The sequence below is a fragment of the Ursus americanus genome, chromosome 8, assembly GCF_024610735.1.
Source record: "Ursus americanus isolate L20-20 chromosome 8, mUrsAme1.1.p, whole genome shotgun sequence".
Classification (NCBI taxonomy): Eukaryota; Metazoa; Chordata; class Mammalia; order Carnivora; family Ursidae; genus Ursus; species Ursus americanus.
In genome coordinates, this window is record NC_142134.1 from 13,262,043 (window position 1) to 13,277,079 (window position 15,037).

Here is a 15,037-nt window from a genome sequence, read left to right on the forward strand (position 1 = left end):
ACAGTTTCAGACTTAAAAATGTGATCACTTGGAGTGGGGGGAAAAAATGTAAGTAATTTCTGGCAAGTTCCAGTAGGAATTTCACAGCATAAATCCTAAGGGTTTTGGAACTAGAGAATGCTATGTACCTACAACAGAGAACTAAACATCACTGAAACAAACAAACAAACAAACTTCTTCCCAGTGATGGGTGTTAAGGAGGGCACGTATTGCATGGAGCACTGGGTGTTATACGCAAACAATGAATCATAGAACATTACATCAAAAACTAATGATGTTTTTGTATGGTGACTGCCATAACATAATAAAAAAAATAAAAACAACTTCTGGGTTGCTCTTTAGCCCTAACAGAAATGGGGAGTGTATAGCTGACTGGCATGAACCATAATAGAGCATAGAATTTTAATAAGAGGACTCAAGATTGAGTCTGAAAGGGACAGTGAGGAGCACAGGGCGCGCAGATGCTGTCCCTCAACCCCGAGAGGTAAGAAAAGGGAGAATGCGCAGCTCTGCTTGAAAGAAGAAAAGGTTAATCCAGGTCTTCTAGGGAAAACAAGATTTCATTTAAATCCAAGGAGCATAAAATATTTTGTAAAGAGTTTGGGGACCTGGAGTTCGTTACTAATGGAACTGATAGACTCAGGAAAGAAGGAGTTTAGGAGGCACAGTAGAGAGAGTATGGGGTCAAGAAACAGAAACATAAAGTGGTACTGATATGAGAATAAGAAAAAGCACCACTTAGCCAAGAATCTACACGTGAGTGACGGCGAAAAAAAGTAAGAACGTGAGGCAGGTTGATCTCAGGTCTCACAGAAAAGTGCAGGATAGTGAGTGATAGACATTTGCTCAACATGGTGGTTCATTTCATGTGTCATCTGGACTAGCCTAAGAGATGCTCAGAGAGCTGGTAAACATTATTTCTGGGTATGTGTGTGAGGCTGTTTCCAGAAGAAATTAGCATTTAAATCAGACTGAGTAAAGAAAATCCATCTTCACCAAAGTGGTTTGGTGTTATATGCAATCTTTTGAGGTCCCCCCCCCAAAATAAAAAAGGCAAAGGAAGTGTAAATCCTTGTTCTCTTTTTTTGAGCTGACACATCCGTCTTCTCCTGCCCTCAGACAGTGAAGATGCTGTTGTCTGGTGTTCAGACTCTAGGATTTACACCAGCATCCCCCTGGCTTTCAGGCCTCTGGCCTCAGACAGGGAGTTGACACCATTGGTTTTCCTGGTTCTCAGGCCTGTGGACTCGAACTGAATTATACCACCAGCTTTTCTGGACCTCTAGCTTGCTGATGACAGACTGTAGGACTTCTCATCCTCCATAACTGCGAAAATCAATCATAATCTCTTCTCATAATCTCCACAAAAAAATCTTTTATATTATCCCACCATTCCCATTCCTCTGGACAACCCTAACCCTAGTTAAGTCCCAGTCAACTTGGGACTTAATACTCACCAGAATGGAAGGCTGAGCAATGAGGGCCTCACAACAGAGGGAGGCAATGTTTAAATGGCCAGGGACTAACAGCAGTGACAAGGACATTGGGGGAAGGCATTCCTCTTCTCCCTGAGATGGATAAGAACCCAGCTGTATATTCTTTTTGCCCAAACATGCCTATTTTCAGAGAGAACTGATGAAACACTAGAAGCCTGCCAGGCCCACAGTTCTCTTTAAGGCACAAATGATTCTGTCCTGAGCCAGTGTGAGAAAAGCAAACAAACCTGAACCAACCAGACACAGTGCTACAGTAACTATATCTGCTGAAAACACAGAGGCCACCGCGGCTGGTAACGAAGCCAGCCCAATGAGATTCTTAGGGAAGCGTGAGAGCTCACACAGAGGTAGAGAGGCCAGTGTCACTTGCACTTATGCTGTATTCCCAGTGACACTAAGCTCTTCTCCTAGGTCTCCTTGAAGCCCATTCTGCCAGAGGATTCGATGCCTGAGGATGGAGCATATGCTAAGACTCACATACCATACCCTATTTCCCCGCGTGCCCACCCTCACTGGAAAGCAACTGGGTGGCATGTTTTCTTATTTGTCAAATTAATTATGGCATAAGAGTTAACATTTTCTGAGGGCTTATAATATGCCAAGCACTGGGCTGTGTTGGTTAAGCTTTATCTTCTTTTATACGTAAATGATTTGTTTGGTCCTCTTATGAATCTTAATGTCACAGAAATGAAACCAAGTATAAAGAGGTTAAGCAAACAAGTCACGTAAATGGTAACATGTGCGACTTGATTTCAAACTCACATAAATGACCTCAGAGCGTGCGCGCTGCAACCACTAAGCGCGGGACGGTGTTTTCCCTTTCACTGTTTATTTCCATTTTCACTTGGGACTCTCTCTGTTAGGACAGCTGAATATATTTGCTATAGACATAATATTATGTTTGCTCACCTAGGAAAAAGTGGCAAGATAGAAGTAACCAAAAGAAAATAACATTGGTTAATGTGAATGGAGCCGATTCATTTAGAAGGCAAGTAATTTTTTGTTCAGAGGGGCAGAAAGTAAAGAACAATTAACTATCATAGTTGAAACCTATAACACAGAGCACAGGTCAGATGCCACCTTGAACGCTTTTAGCCAAGTGGAAAACAGCTGGTACCATAGGTGCAAAATCTAAATTTTAATTCTAGATTACATTATTTTTTTTTAAAGATTTATGTATTTTAGAAAGAGTGTGTGTGACTAGGGGGAGGGGCAGAGGAAGAAGGAGAGAATCTTCAGCAGACTCCTTGCTGAGTGCGGAGCCTAACACAGGCTGGATGTCACAACCCTGAGGTCATGACCTGAGCTGAAATCAAGAGTTGGTCACTCACCTGACTGAGCCACCCAGGAACACTCTATATTTAATATTCAGTAAAAAAAAAATGGAACATTTATCACATATATGTATTTTTTCATATATCAATTTCCATATATTTTAACAATGTGTAATGTCTTTTATATTTAGATCTCTAGGAATTAAGTGATTAAGGGGCTGATTCACAAGTAGATTTTATCATGCATTAAGTCCCTCTCCTTCCTCAGCCTTGAAACCCAGACAGCATGCTATGAGGAATCCCAGGCTACAAGCAGTGGCCACGAGTAAGTGTTCCAGCTGCTAATCCCAGTGAGGGACTGTGGACCACAAGGTTGACTGCCAAGTAAAACGGGCAAATCCTCAGATGACACCAGTCCCCAAGGCTTCTCTCTGAATATAAAACCCATCTTCTCATCTTTCAGTTCTCAAATTAAATGTTACTTCCTGGGGGTGCCTGGGTGGTTCAGTCAATTGGGTGTCTGCCTTGGCTCAGGTCATGATCCCAGAGTCCTGGGATCGAGTCCCATGTCAGGCTCCCTGCTCAGCGGGGAGCCTGCTTCTCCCTCTCCTCCCCGCGTGTGCTCTCTCTATCTCCATCTGTCTCTCTCGCAAATAAATAAAATCTTCAAATAAATAAATGTATGTGTGTATGTATGTATCTAGGTATGTTACTCCCTCAAAGAGGATTTTTTGAACTCTCAGATTCAATTAAATTGCCCTTTTCTATGTTATCATAATACTTCGTGGATTCCCTTCATAATGCACATGGAAGAGAAGTATGTATTTATTTGTACAGTTATTAAAATTCTGTGCTCTGCCCCCCATAGGGATCAGGAGCTGTTTCTTTTTGGTATGCCCTATGTCCCTAGTGTTTTAATTCCAATGCTTCGTAGACATTCAATTCCTATTTGTTGTGTAAATCAATTGTTACTCCTATTACTCCAAATTTACCTCTAAGAAGCCGAGGCACCAATGGTCTGAGAATTCCTAGATGTTCAGGAAGACTCCAGTTTTTGTTACCGTAGAAGACTGAAAGGGTGATGGCAGAAGACAGAACAGCAAAATTTTCCATTTTGCATTTTAATTTGCTTAGTTCAATGTACGGTGGGGTTTTCTGTTTGTTGTTTTTTGTTTTGTTTTACATAAATAAGCAACTCGTCTGAGCAGATTTTCTTGTAGTAAAACTATCCTTCTTCCTTTGGAACAGACAAATGACTCCTTTCAAAATGCCCTTGCTTCTTTCTCTGCTGTGTTCTAACATCATTTATCATTCAGAGAATGAAGCTATGGTATAAAAGATGGGGGGGGAGAAAAAGGAGGGAGTCCAGATGACAAACTTAATCCTAACTAAATGGATGGTGGGCTGGGTGACCTAGACCCGGAAAGGTTTCAAATCTTCCTAGATCTGTGGCTCTGCAAAGCTGCATAAGCAAAATCTTCCTGATGGAAACAAACACACATATATATGCAACGATGTGTGTGGTGCGACTTAATGCCACGTGAAGTGAAGAGAAAGATCTTGGAGATTTTTCATAATAGAAAGAATGAGTGCTGTGATGTCAACAGACCTTGAACCTGACTCTTTCACTTTTAGCTGGGCCTCTAAAGTAGCCTATAATTAGAATTAAATGAAAGGAAGCATATAAAACACAGCATACATTAAGCTCTCAAAAATGTTAATCCCTTTATCTGATAAATAATGAAGAATGAAATCCATACCAAGCTATTATAGATCTTAATGGAATCAATGTAAATACTCTGGTTGTAATATTATACTATTTTTATAAGGTGTTAACCTTTGGAGGAAACTGAGTAAAGAGTAGATGGGATGGCTCTACTGTGTTGCTTGCAACTCATGTGAATCCACAATTATTTAAACACAAAAAGTTGGATTTTAAGAAGTCTGTAATGAGAGGAAGGAGAACCTCAGTTCATAATATAGGGGTACAGCTGAGAGAAATTTTCAAAATTCAATGATTCATTTGCCATTATGTTACAAATCACATAAAGGAGTCATTCCACAAATGGCAGAAGGAAGCCCAATGCAGTTAACGGACTTGGACAACATGTAGCTAGTTGTTGACACAGCCAGCCAAAAATGTTGTGTCCTAATCCCCTTGGTTTTATTACCCAAATCTAAGTATACTTTTGAAGAGGAGTCCTTGATATCTAAGCATTCGTTACTGTTCTAACTCTGGGGTTGTTGTATTTCTATCTACAGCCTTTAATAAAGATGATTTTTTTTTTCTGAGCCATCTTTGTGATTCTTAGTACTAATATAGAACTTCGTAAAATCACTTCATATTGTACTTTAAGAAAGCATCTTTAGCAAATACTCTTGAAATCCTGGAAACAAGCTTGAATAACTAACTTTAAGGATTTCGGGTGTCTATTTTCTGTTGCTGCTCTTAGAAATGCCTCTGAGAGGTCATACGCATTGAGTCTTACTGTCTATAGGACAAGAATAATGCTGATAACATATCCATCCTCTATTGAAATATGATGAATGGGAGAAATTCCACATCCACAAAAAGAACACATTGGATGTACTAATTTTAACACTTAATTTGAAACATCATTTGGGGCTAAGAACGGCTTTGTGTAATATGTCTTAGAGTAACCCAGAGACACCCCCCCCCCAAAGGCCTTACCTCTTTGGTTATCTTTAATTTTGCCATTGTTTTTACTCATATTGGTTACATCTAGATACAAAAATCTCAGAAAAGGCTTTTTTGTTACCATCCATGTTTTACATGCTTCCCAAAAGAATACTAACTGAAATCAACATTCTGATGTTATAAAACACAAGATAATTAAATTTCGTTGGAACAAACATTAAGCCATGATAAGGAAGGGCTGGTCATTATGGATCATTGTGATGGGAACCTAACGCAGAGACACAAGTGAGTTAAGGGTAGAGGATGGTGGGGGGCAGTAAATCAAAACGGGGAGAGAAATATTGAAAAGACTTTAGAGAAGGATATCTTAGAAATACACTCTACTATTTTACTGTTTTATTTTCATGTATACAGTAAAATAAAAGTCTTCACAAATGTTAGGTATGAATCTTGTAAAAAACATACTAAAATTATTAAAATTAACATGGAAAGTGATGGGATGGGGAGGTACAGGATATAAATGTTTCCCACCAGAAACTGTTTGTGTGTATTAAAGGAGAACTGGATACGTTTTTTTTTTTTTTTGATGCCTCACAACTGTAAGCTTTGATGTTACCATGAAATCTTTTTCCACTAACTGATTTAAGGTCCCAACTAGAGTAATATAGGTATACACTCTTCACTTCTACAAAAATAATTATTCACATTTCTTTTCCATTGTTTTGGCTGTATTAGAACATAAGTGGATATGTCACCCTGAACCTCAAGAGAAGAACCAGGCTTAAAGCTAACAGCGTACATAACAGTCAGGCATGAAAAACTGCATAGTAGTTCATTCTACGGCTGTTTTGCTATAGCTATAATCGAGCCACTGATTGAATTCTATTCGAACTCACTGTCTCTAGTACCGCATCAGGAAATATGAAAGCGTTAATATTTTTTCTCAAGTGTGTACAATTCCTCATATTGAGTATTCCACATCTAAATGAAACAATGAAGACAAATGATGTATGATACTCATAATTTCTTAGCATATGTGGCAATGTTTACTTAACACCATTTCCCCAATATGGAGGAAATCTCTATGATGGTGGAAAAAATACTTAGGGCATTGCTTTTACCACTACCTGGCTTCTATAAACTCTCTTTTTTTTTTTTAATCATAAAAGGAATAAAACCCTAATGCTACCAAAAAAAAAAAAAAAAAAGCAAAATATGACAGTCTTTTTTTAATCTTTAACCCCATCTAAGGTAAACCATTACATCATTATAAAAGTTTCCTGAATATCCTCAAGAGCTTATTTCCTTCTAGTTACAAATACCCACAGATCTTACACACAAGCAAATACACACACAAACACACACTATATCATACTATTCATATTGTTTTACTTTTTTTAGCTAATAGGCTATATAAGTTAGATAAATTTTTTTAAGATTTTACTTATTTGAGAGAGAGAGAGAGAGAGAGAGAGAGATTGAGAACAAGCAGGGGAGAGGGCAGAGGGAGAAGCAGACTGCAGTTATAGACCTGTCCTATATCCATGCTAATACAGTAGCATCTAGCTGTATATGGTTATTAAGCACCTGAAATTTGGTTACTAAATTAAGGAATCAAATCCTAAATTTCATTTAAATTATTTTAAATTTAAATGCCACATGTGGCTAGTGTGTACACACTGAATAGTGCAGTTATACACAAAATGAGATTTGATATTATTTGTATTTTCCTGTTTACTCACAAAGTTAATCATCTTTCACACTTTTAAAGTGGTTTGTCACTTTAAATTATTTATCGGATAAATTTTGTATACCTTGCTATTTTCTATTGTATTGTCTTCATCATGATTTATAAGAAACATTTCTATTGTATGCTTATTTCTATTGGATGTTCATTAATATTTAATTTACTACATAGACTATAAATATTTTGTTCCAAATTTTTATTTATTTATGTATATTTTATACACTAGGTACTACTGTGAATTACACATTTTTTCCCAGTATAGTATCTCACCGGTAATGACTTGTATATATGAAAACTCTTGGGTTTTGTATGTTTATTTTGTATCTTTTCACTTAACAATAAGTACTAATTTTTGGTGATTCCATTAAAATGTTTTACTCCTAACTTATTTTCTCTTTGTGCCTCTTTTTCTTACTCCTCTCCCTCTGAGAATCCCATTTTGTGTATGCCAGCATGCTTGATGGTGTCCCACGTGGGAAGTGACTAAATCACTTCAAAAGATCTATCTTAAATTTCACTTATTCTTTCTTCTGCCATTTAAAATCTTTTGAGTTTCTCCAGTAAATTTTTCCTAAAAGTTATTTTACGTTTTAAGTGAAATGTTTCAATTTAATTCTTTTTTAATGTTTCTATTTATTCTTTGTTTGAGATATAATTCTCATACTTTCCTCTAATTCTTTATATATGCTAACCTTTAGTTCTTAAAGATACTTATAAAGCTGATTTACAATCTTTTTTGTCTACTAAGTTCTATGTCTGGCCTTTCCTCAGGGGCAGCTTCTATTGACTAGTTTCCTATGTATGGGGCATACTTTATTTTTTTGTGTCTTGTAATGCCTTATTGAAAAAACATACATTTAAAATAATTAATTTTGGCAACTCTGGAAATCAAATGAAAACTAGTTCCCTTCACTTTCCAGGGTTTGTTGCTGTTACTATTTGTTATTGGTTGTTCTCTTTGTATGGCTTTCCTTTTGTTTGTGACTTTACCAAAGTAATTCAGTTGATCTGTGTCTCTGCTTTATGCAGCCACTGAAATACCTGTTTGGCTAGTTTAGTCATGAACTAATTATTAGACAGAGATTTTCTTAAGTGTCTTGGACAACTAAGTCTCAGACTTTGAGGTGCTCTGTGTTTGTTTTGCACATCTTCAACATTCTAGCAGATAATTTACAACTCTGCCTTAACCTTCAATTATCGCTTAATGCAGACCCAAGGTCGATCACGGGTGAGAGAATTGGGCAATCTCAGCTGTTTCTTAGACATGCTCACAGTCCTGCACATACATGTGGCCTTCTAAATTACCTGACTTTCCTAACACACAAAGTCAAGCAGAGAGTTAGACAAAGGAATATGTCCCAAGTGAAAGAACAGAACAAAACCACAGCAAGTGACCTAAGCAAAACACATATAAGTAATATGCCTGACAGAGTATTTAAAGTAATGATGATAAAGACACTCACTGGACTTGAGAAAAGAGTGGAAGACATCAGTGAGACCTTTAACAAAGAGATAAAAAAAGAAACAAAGAACAATAAGTAAAATTAAAAATACACTAGGTGGAATAAATAGCAGGCTAGAGGAAGCAGAAGAATGAATCAGTGACCTGGAGGACAGAGTAATGGGAAGTAATCAAGCTGGGCAGGTGAGAGAAAAAAAGAAGTATGCAAAATGAGAATAGACTTAGGGAACTCATAGGTTCCATCAAGCCTAATAACATTTGCATTACAGGGATCCCAGAAGAATAAGAGAGGGAAAGAGGGCCAGAAAATTTATTTGAAGAAAAAATAGCTGAAAACTTCTCTAATCTGGGGAAGAAAACAGATATCCAGATCCAGGAGGCACAGAAATACCTCATCAAAATCAACCCTAGGAGATCCATACCAAGACACATAGTTAATAAAATGGCAATAAGTAGTGATAAAGAGAATTTTAAAAGCACCAAGAGAAAATAACACAGTTACATGTAAGGGAAGCCCCATAAGGATATCAGCAGACGTTTTGGCATGAACTTAGCAGATCAGAAGAGGATGGCACAATACACTCAAAGTGCTGAGTGGGAAAAATATACAGCCAATAATATTCCATCCAGCAAGGCTAACATTCAGTTTAGAAGGAGAAATAAAGAGTTTCTCAAACAAAAACCAAAGGAGTTCATGACCTTGAAACCATCCCTGCAAGAACTGTTAAGGGGGACTTTTTGAATGGAAAGGAAAGACAATAAGTATGAGTAAGAAAAGTAGAAAACACAAGAGCAGTAAAAAGTATATCTGTAGAAATCAGTCAAGGAATTCACGAAATAAAGGGATGTAAAATATGACATCATATACATAAAATAGGGGGCGGGAGAAGAATAAAGAATGATTTCAAACTCAAGTGACCATCAACTTTATACAGACTGCTACATGCAGAAGACGTTATATACCAACCTAATGGTAACCACAAATCAAAAACCAATAACAGGTATGCAAAAAATGAAGAGAAAGAAATTCAAGTGTATCACTAAAGAAATCCAGAAAACTGTGAAAGAGAGCAAGAGAAGAAAGAATTGGAGAATTACAAAAGCAACCACAAAACAATTACCAAAATGGCAATAAATATATATCTATCAACTATTTTGAACGAAATGGACTAATTGCTCCAATCAAAAGACATGGGGTGATGGAATGTGCGCACACACACACACACACAACAAAAACAAAAAGTAAGAGCCATCTATATGCTGCCTACAAGAGAGTCATTTCAGACCTAAAGACACATGTAGATTGAAAGTGAGGGGATGGAGAAACATTTATCATGAAAATGGATGTCAAAAGAAAGCCGGAATACCAATACTTACATCAAAAGACAAAACAGACTAAAACAAAGACCGTCACAAGAGATAAGGACACTATATAATCATAAGGGGACAATCCAACGGGAAGATTTTTAATATATACTAATTTAACTATTTATGCACTCAACATGGGAGCACCCAAATACATAAAACAGTTAATAACAAGAAGGAACTAACTGATAGTAATATAATAATAGTAGGGGACTTTTAACACCCCACATACATCAATGGACAGATCGTCCAAACAGAAAATCGACAAGGAAACAGTGACTTTGAATGAAACACTGGACCAATGGATCTAACAGATACATTCAGAACATTCCACCCTAAAACAGCAAAATACACATTCTTTTCAAGTGCACAGGGAACATTTCCAAGATAAATCACATATTTGGTCACAAAACAAGTCTCAACAAATTAAAAAAGATGCAAGTAGGTTTAGAGGGAACATACATCAACATAATAAAGGCCTTGTATAAAAAATCCACTGCTAGCGTCATCCTCAATGGGATTATTAGCTCCATATGGTATCTCCACTCAGGAAGCCATGATTTGAAATAACTATCGGATTGTTTTAGATATGTACCCTGGGAATATGGCTAGATAAACACTGAGCTTTTCAAGTAGCTTCTCAATAATATGGGTAGGGATTTGGGGGGAGTTCCAAGCCCCTACTTCCCCCTCCATTGACTTCTATGCCAGTGGTTTTCATAGCTACCATGGCTGCAGTTGCAAGGCTGTTGGTTTTTAAGGCCACCACAGAGCTGGTGAAAGGGGAATGAGAATAAGGCACCTAAAACACCATCAAGGTCACAGGTTCACCCACATACAGATGTTTATAGCAGCTTTATGTTTAGTTTTGTAACTTGAAAACAGCCCAGGTGCCCTCCAATGGATAAAGTGGTCCATCCAGACAATAAAATACTATTCAGTGCTAAAGAGGGAAAGATAGGGAAAGATGAAAGGGAAAAAAAGGGAAAGAAAGAAAGGGAAAGAACAAATGCGAAAGAACAAATGTGAAAGAATGAAAGGGAAGTAAAGGGAAAGAAAGAAAAGAATGGAAGAGAAAGGAAGAGGGAAAGAAAGAAAAATAGAAAAAAAGAATCTATTAAGCCATGAAAAGATATGGAGGTAACTTACGTAACTGCATATTACAAGTGAAAGAAGTCAATCTGGAAAAGCTACATGTGGTGTGATTCTAAGTGACATGCTGGAAAAGCACAACTATGAGATAGTAAACATGTCAGGGGTTGCCAGAGCTTGGAAAGGAGGAGGGATGAATAGGTTGACCACTGAGGATTTTTAAAGAAGTGAAAGTACTCTGCATGATCCTATAATGATGTACACATCATGTCATTACACATTTGATCAAACCCCTACGAGGTACAACCAAGAGGGAACCCTGATGTAAACCATGGATTTAGGGTGATAATTACATGTCAACATAGGTTCATCAATTGTAACAAATGTACCTTTCTGGTGGGCATATTGATGATGGGGAGGCTATGCAAGTATGAAGGAGTACATGGGAACTTTCTGCGCGTCTCAATTTTGCTGTAAATCTAAAACTGCTAAAAAAAATAGTCTTAAGTATGAAAAAATGATTAACGGCTAAAATAGATATTTCATTTTGATGAAATATGAAATAATTATGGTATTTGTGTTGCAAACAACATGCTTTTGAAATATAAAGATGTAGAGGGAGAAATAAAGCCACAATGGTCCAAGCTTACCATAACCACTCTCAGAAATGATTATGCATAGCCCAACATTATACAGTACTACAGTATAATATTGTAATACAGCTAGGTTTCAGAAATCTTTACATCTGACAAAAAACATAATTTACATTCTTTTCAAAGTCTTACAGAACAATTACAAAAACCTCTTCAGCTACAAAGAAAATCTCTAAAAATTCTCTTAAGTAGAATTTCAATGTATTACGTCTTCTGAGCACAGTAAGACTCTAGTTTAATGGGAAAAAGACAGAGAAAGTAATAAAATAAACCTACCTCATTTGAAACAAACATCCTTCTAAATAACTTTCAGGTTAAAGAGAAAATCAAAACTGAAAACAAAATTTTAAAAACTATGACATTTTATCTTTTCAAATAGCTACTATTCTTTTTTGGATACATTAATTTCTTGACATTCTCTGAGGATACAAATTTCAAACAAAGTTTTTCTTTTCAGAGCTCCTCTTTCTTAAAAGCAGATTTTGACAGTATAAAATATTATAACATCCATAATCACATTTCCCAGAGGCAGCTACTTTTTCCACTTCAATTTTTTGCTATTCAGGTGGTTACCTCCTTAACTCTGAATAAACTAATTACATCTCTAGTTTGTGGATTAACAATTTTAGACATTGTCTACTGTTTCCTCCCTTTGAAAGAGCAGGAATTGCTCACATTACTCATGTCTTTTTGCCTTTGTCATTTTTACACTAGATATTTTTAACTCCCCTGTGGTTACCTTAGTAATTTTGAACAATATTCTTAAGCCTGTTTTTCTTATGGCAGCAAATGACTTTAGACAAAGATCTGCGCTACCCACTGTGTAATGGGAGGCTATGATTGACCCTACCATTTAGTTTTCTTCTCATCTCAAACTTCCATGTACTTTCCTTACCATGTCAAAAGGACAATAACATTATATTTAATTTATCTGTGCTTAGTCATAAGTTTGATCAAAGTGTTCAAACCAAACAAACTAGTTGCATTATTATGCCTATTTATGTACTATTCACTCCTGAATCAAGTAGTGTACTAGAATTTACCCTTTCTTCTCAAAGGCGTAATGCAATGACCCCTGTGACTCTGAAAACATCAAGTTCAAACAGATTCTTACTCTTACATTCTTTTGACAACTCAGAATTGTGCCACATTTTAAGATCACTTTTTGTTCAGTTTTTTTTGTTTTTCCTGGCATTTCTGAATTGTCTTTCCTTTTGATAACAAAATCATATATATTTTTTGCAACATAGCCTCAAAATTACCAGCCTTTTAGAGACTTTTGACTAAAAGTTATAATCTAGTTGTGTTTCTCTTCTGGGTAATAGGTTTTCTGCAAATTTTTGGTGATCATTTTTTTTTCATTATAAAGGAAGAACTAATTTGATTAATATTGGTGCAGGCACAGAGTTTTATTATCCTCACGTATGTATGTTTTTTAAGGGTCTTCTTTCTTTAAAAAAAATGCAATCTCTGGGTGCATAAGGAAGGCTTAAGAATTTTTAGGCTTTGTTTTAGAACACTCATGGGCAGCTAATCAGCCAGGCACACTGGCCCTCATCCCTGTAAAAAAAGGATTTGTATTTGTTTCTGCCATCTTGGGAACTACTAATTGGAGACCACTTTAAACTAAGTTTTGATTTTAACTTTTTTTGAGCCCCACAGGCTTTAAAATTCAAAACTCAACTGGAAGGAGTGGCTTCCACTTCTGCTGAAATCTCTGTGTATTGTCTGCTTTCTGACTGCTCTACTCAATGTTTACCTTTGTGTGTCATTTAAACGTGACTCTTAAAAAGAGCTAATTATGTTCCTTGTCTTTGATAGAGGAATTTATTTAATCAATGTTAAAACTTTTTGCTGTCATCTTGTTATATTTTCTATTGTTCATGCTTTTGAATATTTTTTAAAAGTTTTTCTGTATTTAACTTTGTTATTTCTAATAAGTTGCAAATTCTGTATCTTATTTCTGTAATTCGATTAGTTATCTTTAAATTTGAAACAAAGTATTTCAATTCATTTCTCCATCAATGTCAAGGATTATTTGAATTTCGATAAATTAAAATTGTTTATTACATCGTGGATCATCTGCTTTATGAATTTTCTTTCAAGAATTATATTAAATTTTGGAGTGGCAGCCTCAATACTTATTTAATTAAGTGAGCATTTTTCTGGCTTTTTTGCTTATCACTATTTCTTGAATTCAAAATTTTCTTCTTCCTTGATTGTAGTTACCTGTTTCTGATAACGTGTCCTCTAACCAAGTGTATGGCTGCCATCACTAGCTAAATCCTGGCTGCAGAAATACGCACAACAATGCTAAAGTCTTCCTTAAAATTCACGACTATAAACAACACAAGGGCTCTTAATGCTGTCTGTTATCATACTGTATTTCCCTATTCTATTCATTCCCCTATTCCTCTAGATCTATGCTACCCAAATGAAGCAGCCACTATCCACATGTGTGTATTTAAATTTCAATATAAATTAACCAAAATTAAAGTTAAAAAAATCTTGTTTCCAGCTGAACTGGCCATATTTCAAGTGCCCAATCACCATGTGGTGCGAGCAGCCACACAGCTGAAATGAATAATGCCACCCCCAACATTATGTTCACACCCTAATCCTCAGAACCTGTGAATATGTTACCCTATAAAGCAAATATGATTTTACAGATGTGATTAAGTTGACATTGAGTTGGGGATATTATTCTACATTATCCTGGTGGGCTCCATATAATCAGAAGGATCCTTAAATGTGGAATCAGAAGGCAGAAGAAAAGATCAGAGTAATGAGATGTGAGAAGGAATGAACAAGCCTCACTGGCTCAGATATTTCAGGAAGGGAGCAGAGCCAAAGAATGCAGGTGATCTCTAGAAGCTAGGACAGGTGGATTCTCTGTGAAAGCCTCCAGGAAGGAATTTTACTCTGCCCACACCTTGATTTTAGCCAAATGAGATTGTGTTGGACTTCTAACCTACCAAACTTGAAGATCTTAAATTTGTGTTATTTAAGCCACCAAATTTGAGATAAGTTATTATGGTAGAATTATAAAACTAACACGGCTTCTATGTCTGATAGTGCAGACATAAAACATTTCCACCACTGCAGGAAGTTCTTTGGGACAGCACTGATTTATTTAGTTTTAAATAATTGAAGTTGTAGTAAATGGAGCTCTCATTCACTTTTTGAAGTCTTCTTTCTTTTATATATGCTCACTTTTTTGGATGAGCTCCTCCAGTCTCATAATTTTGAGTAACTATAAAAAATTGTTATCCAAATTTATATCACCAGA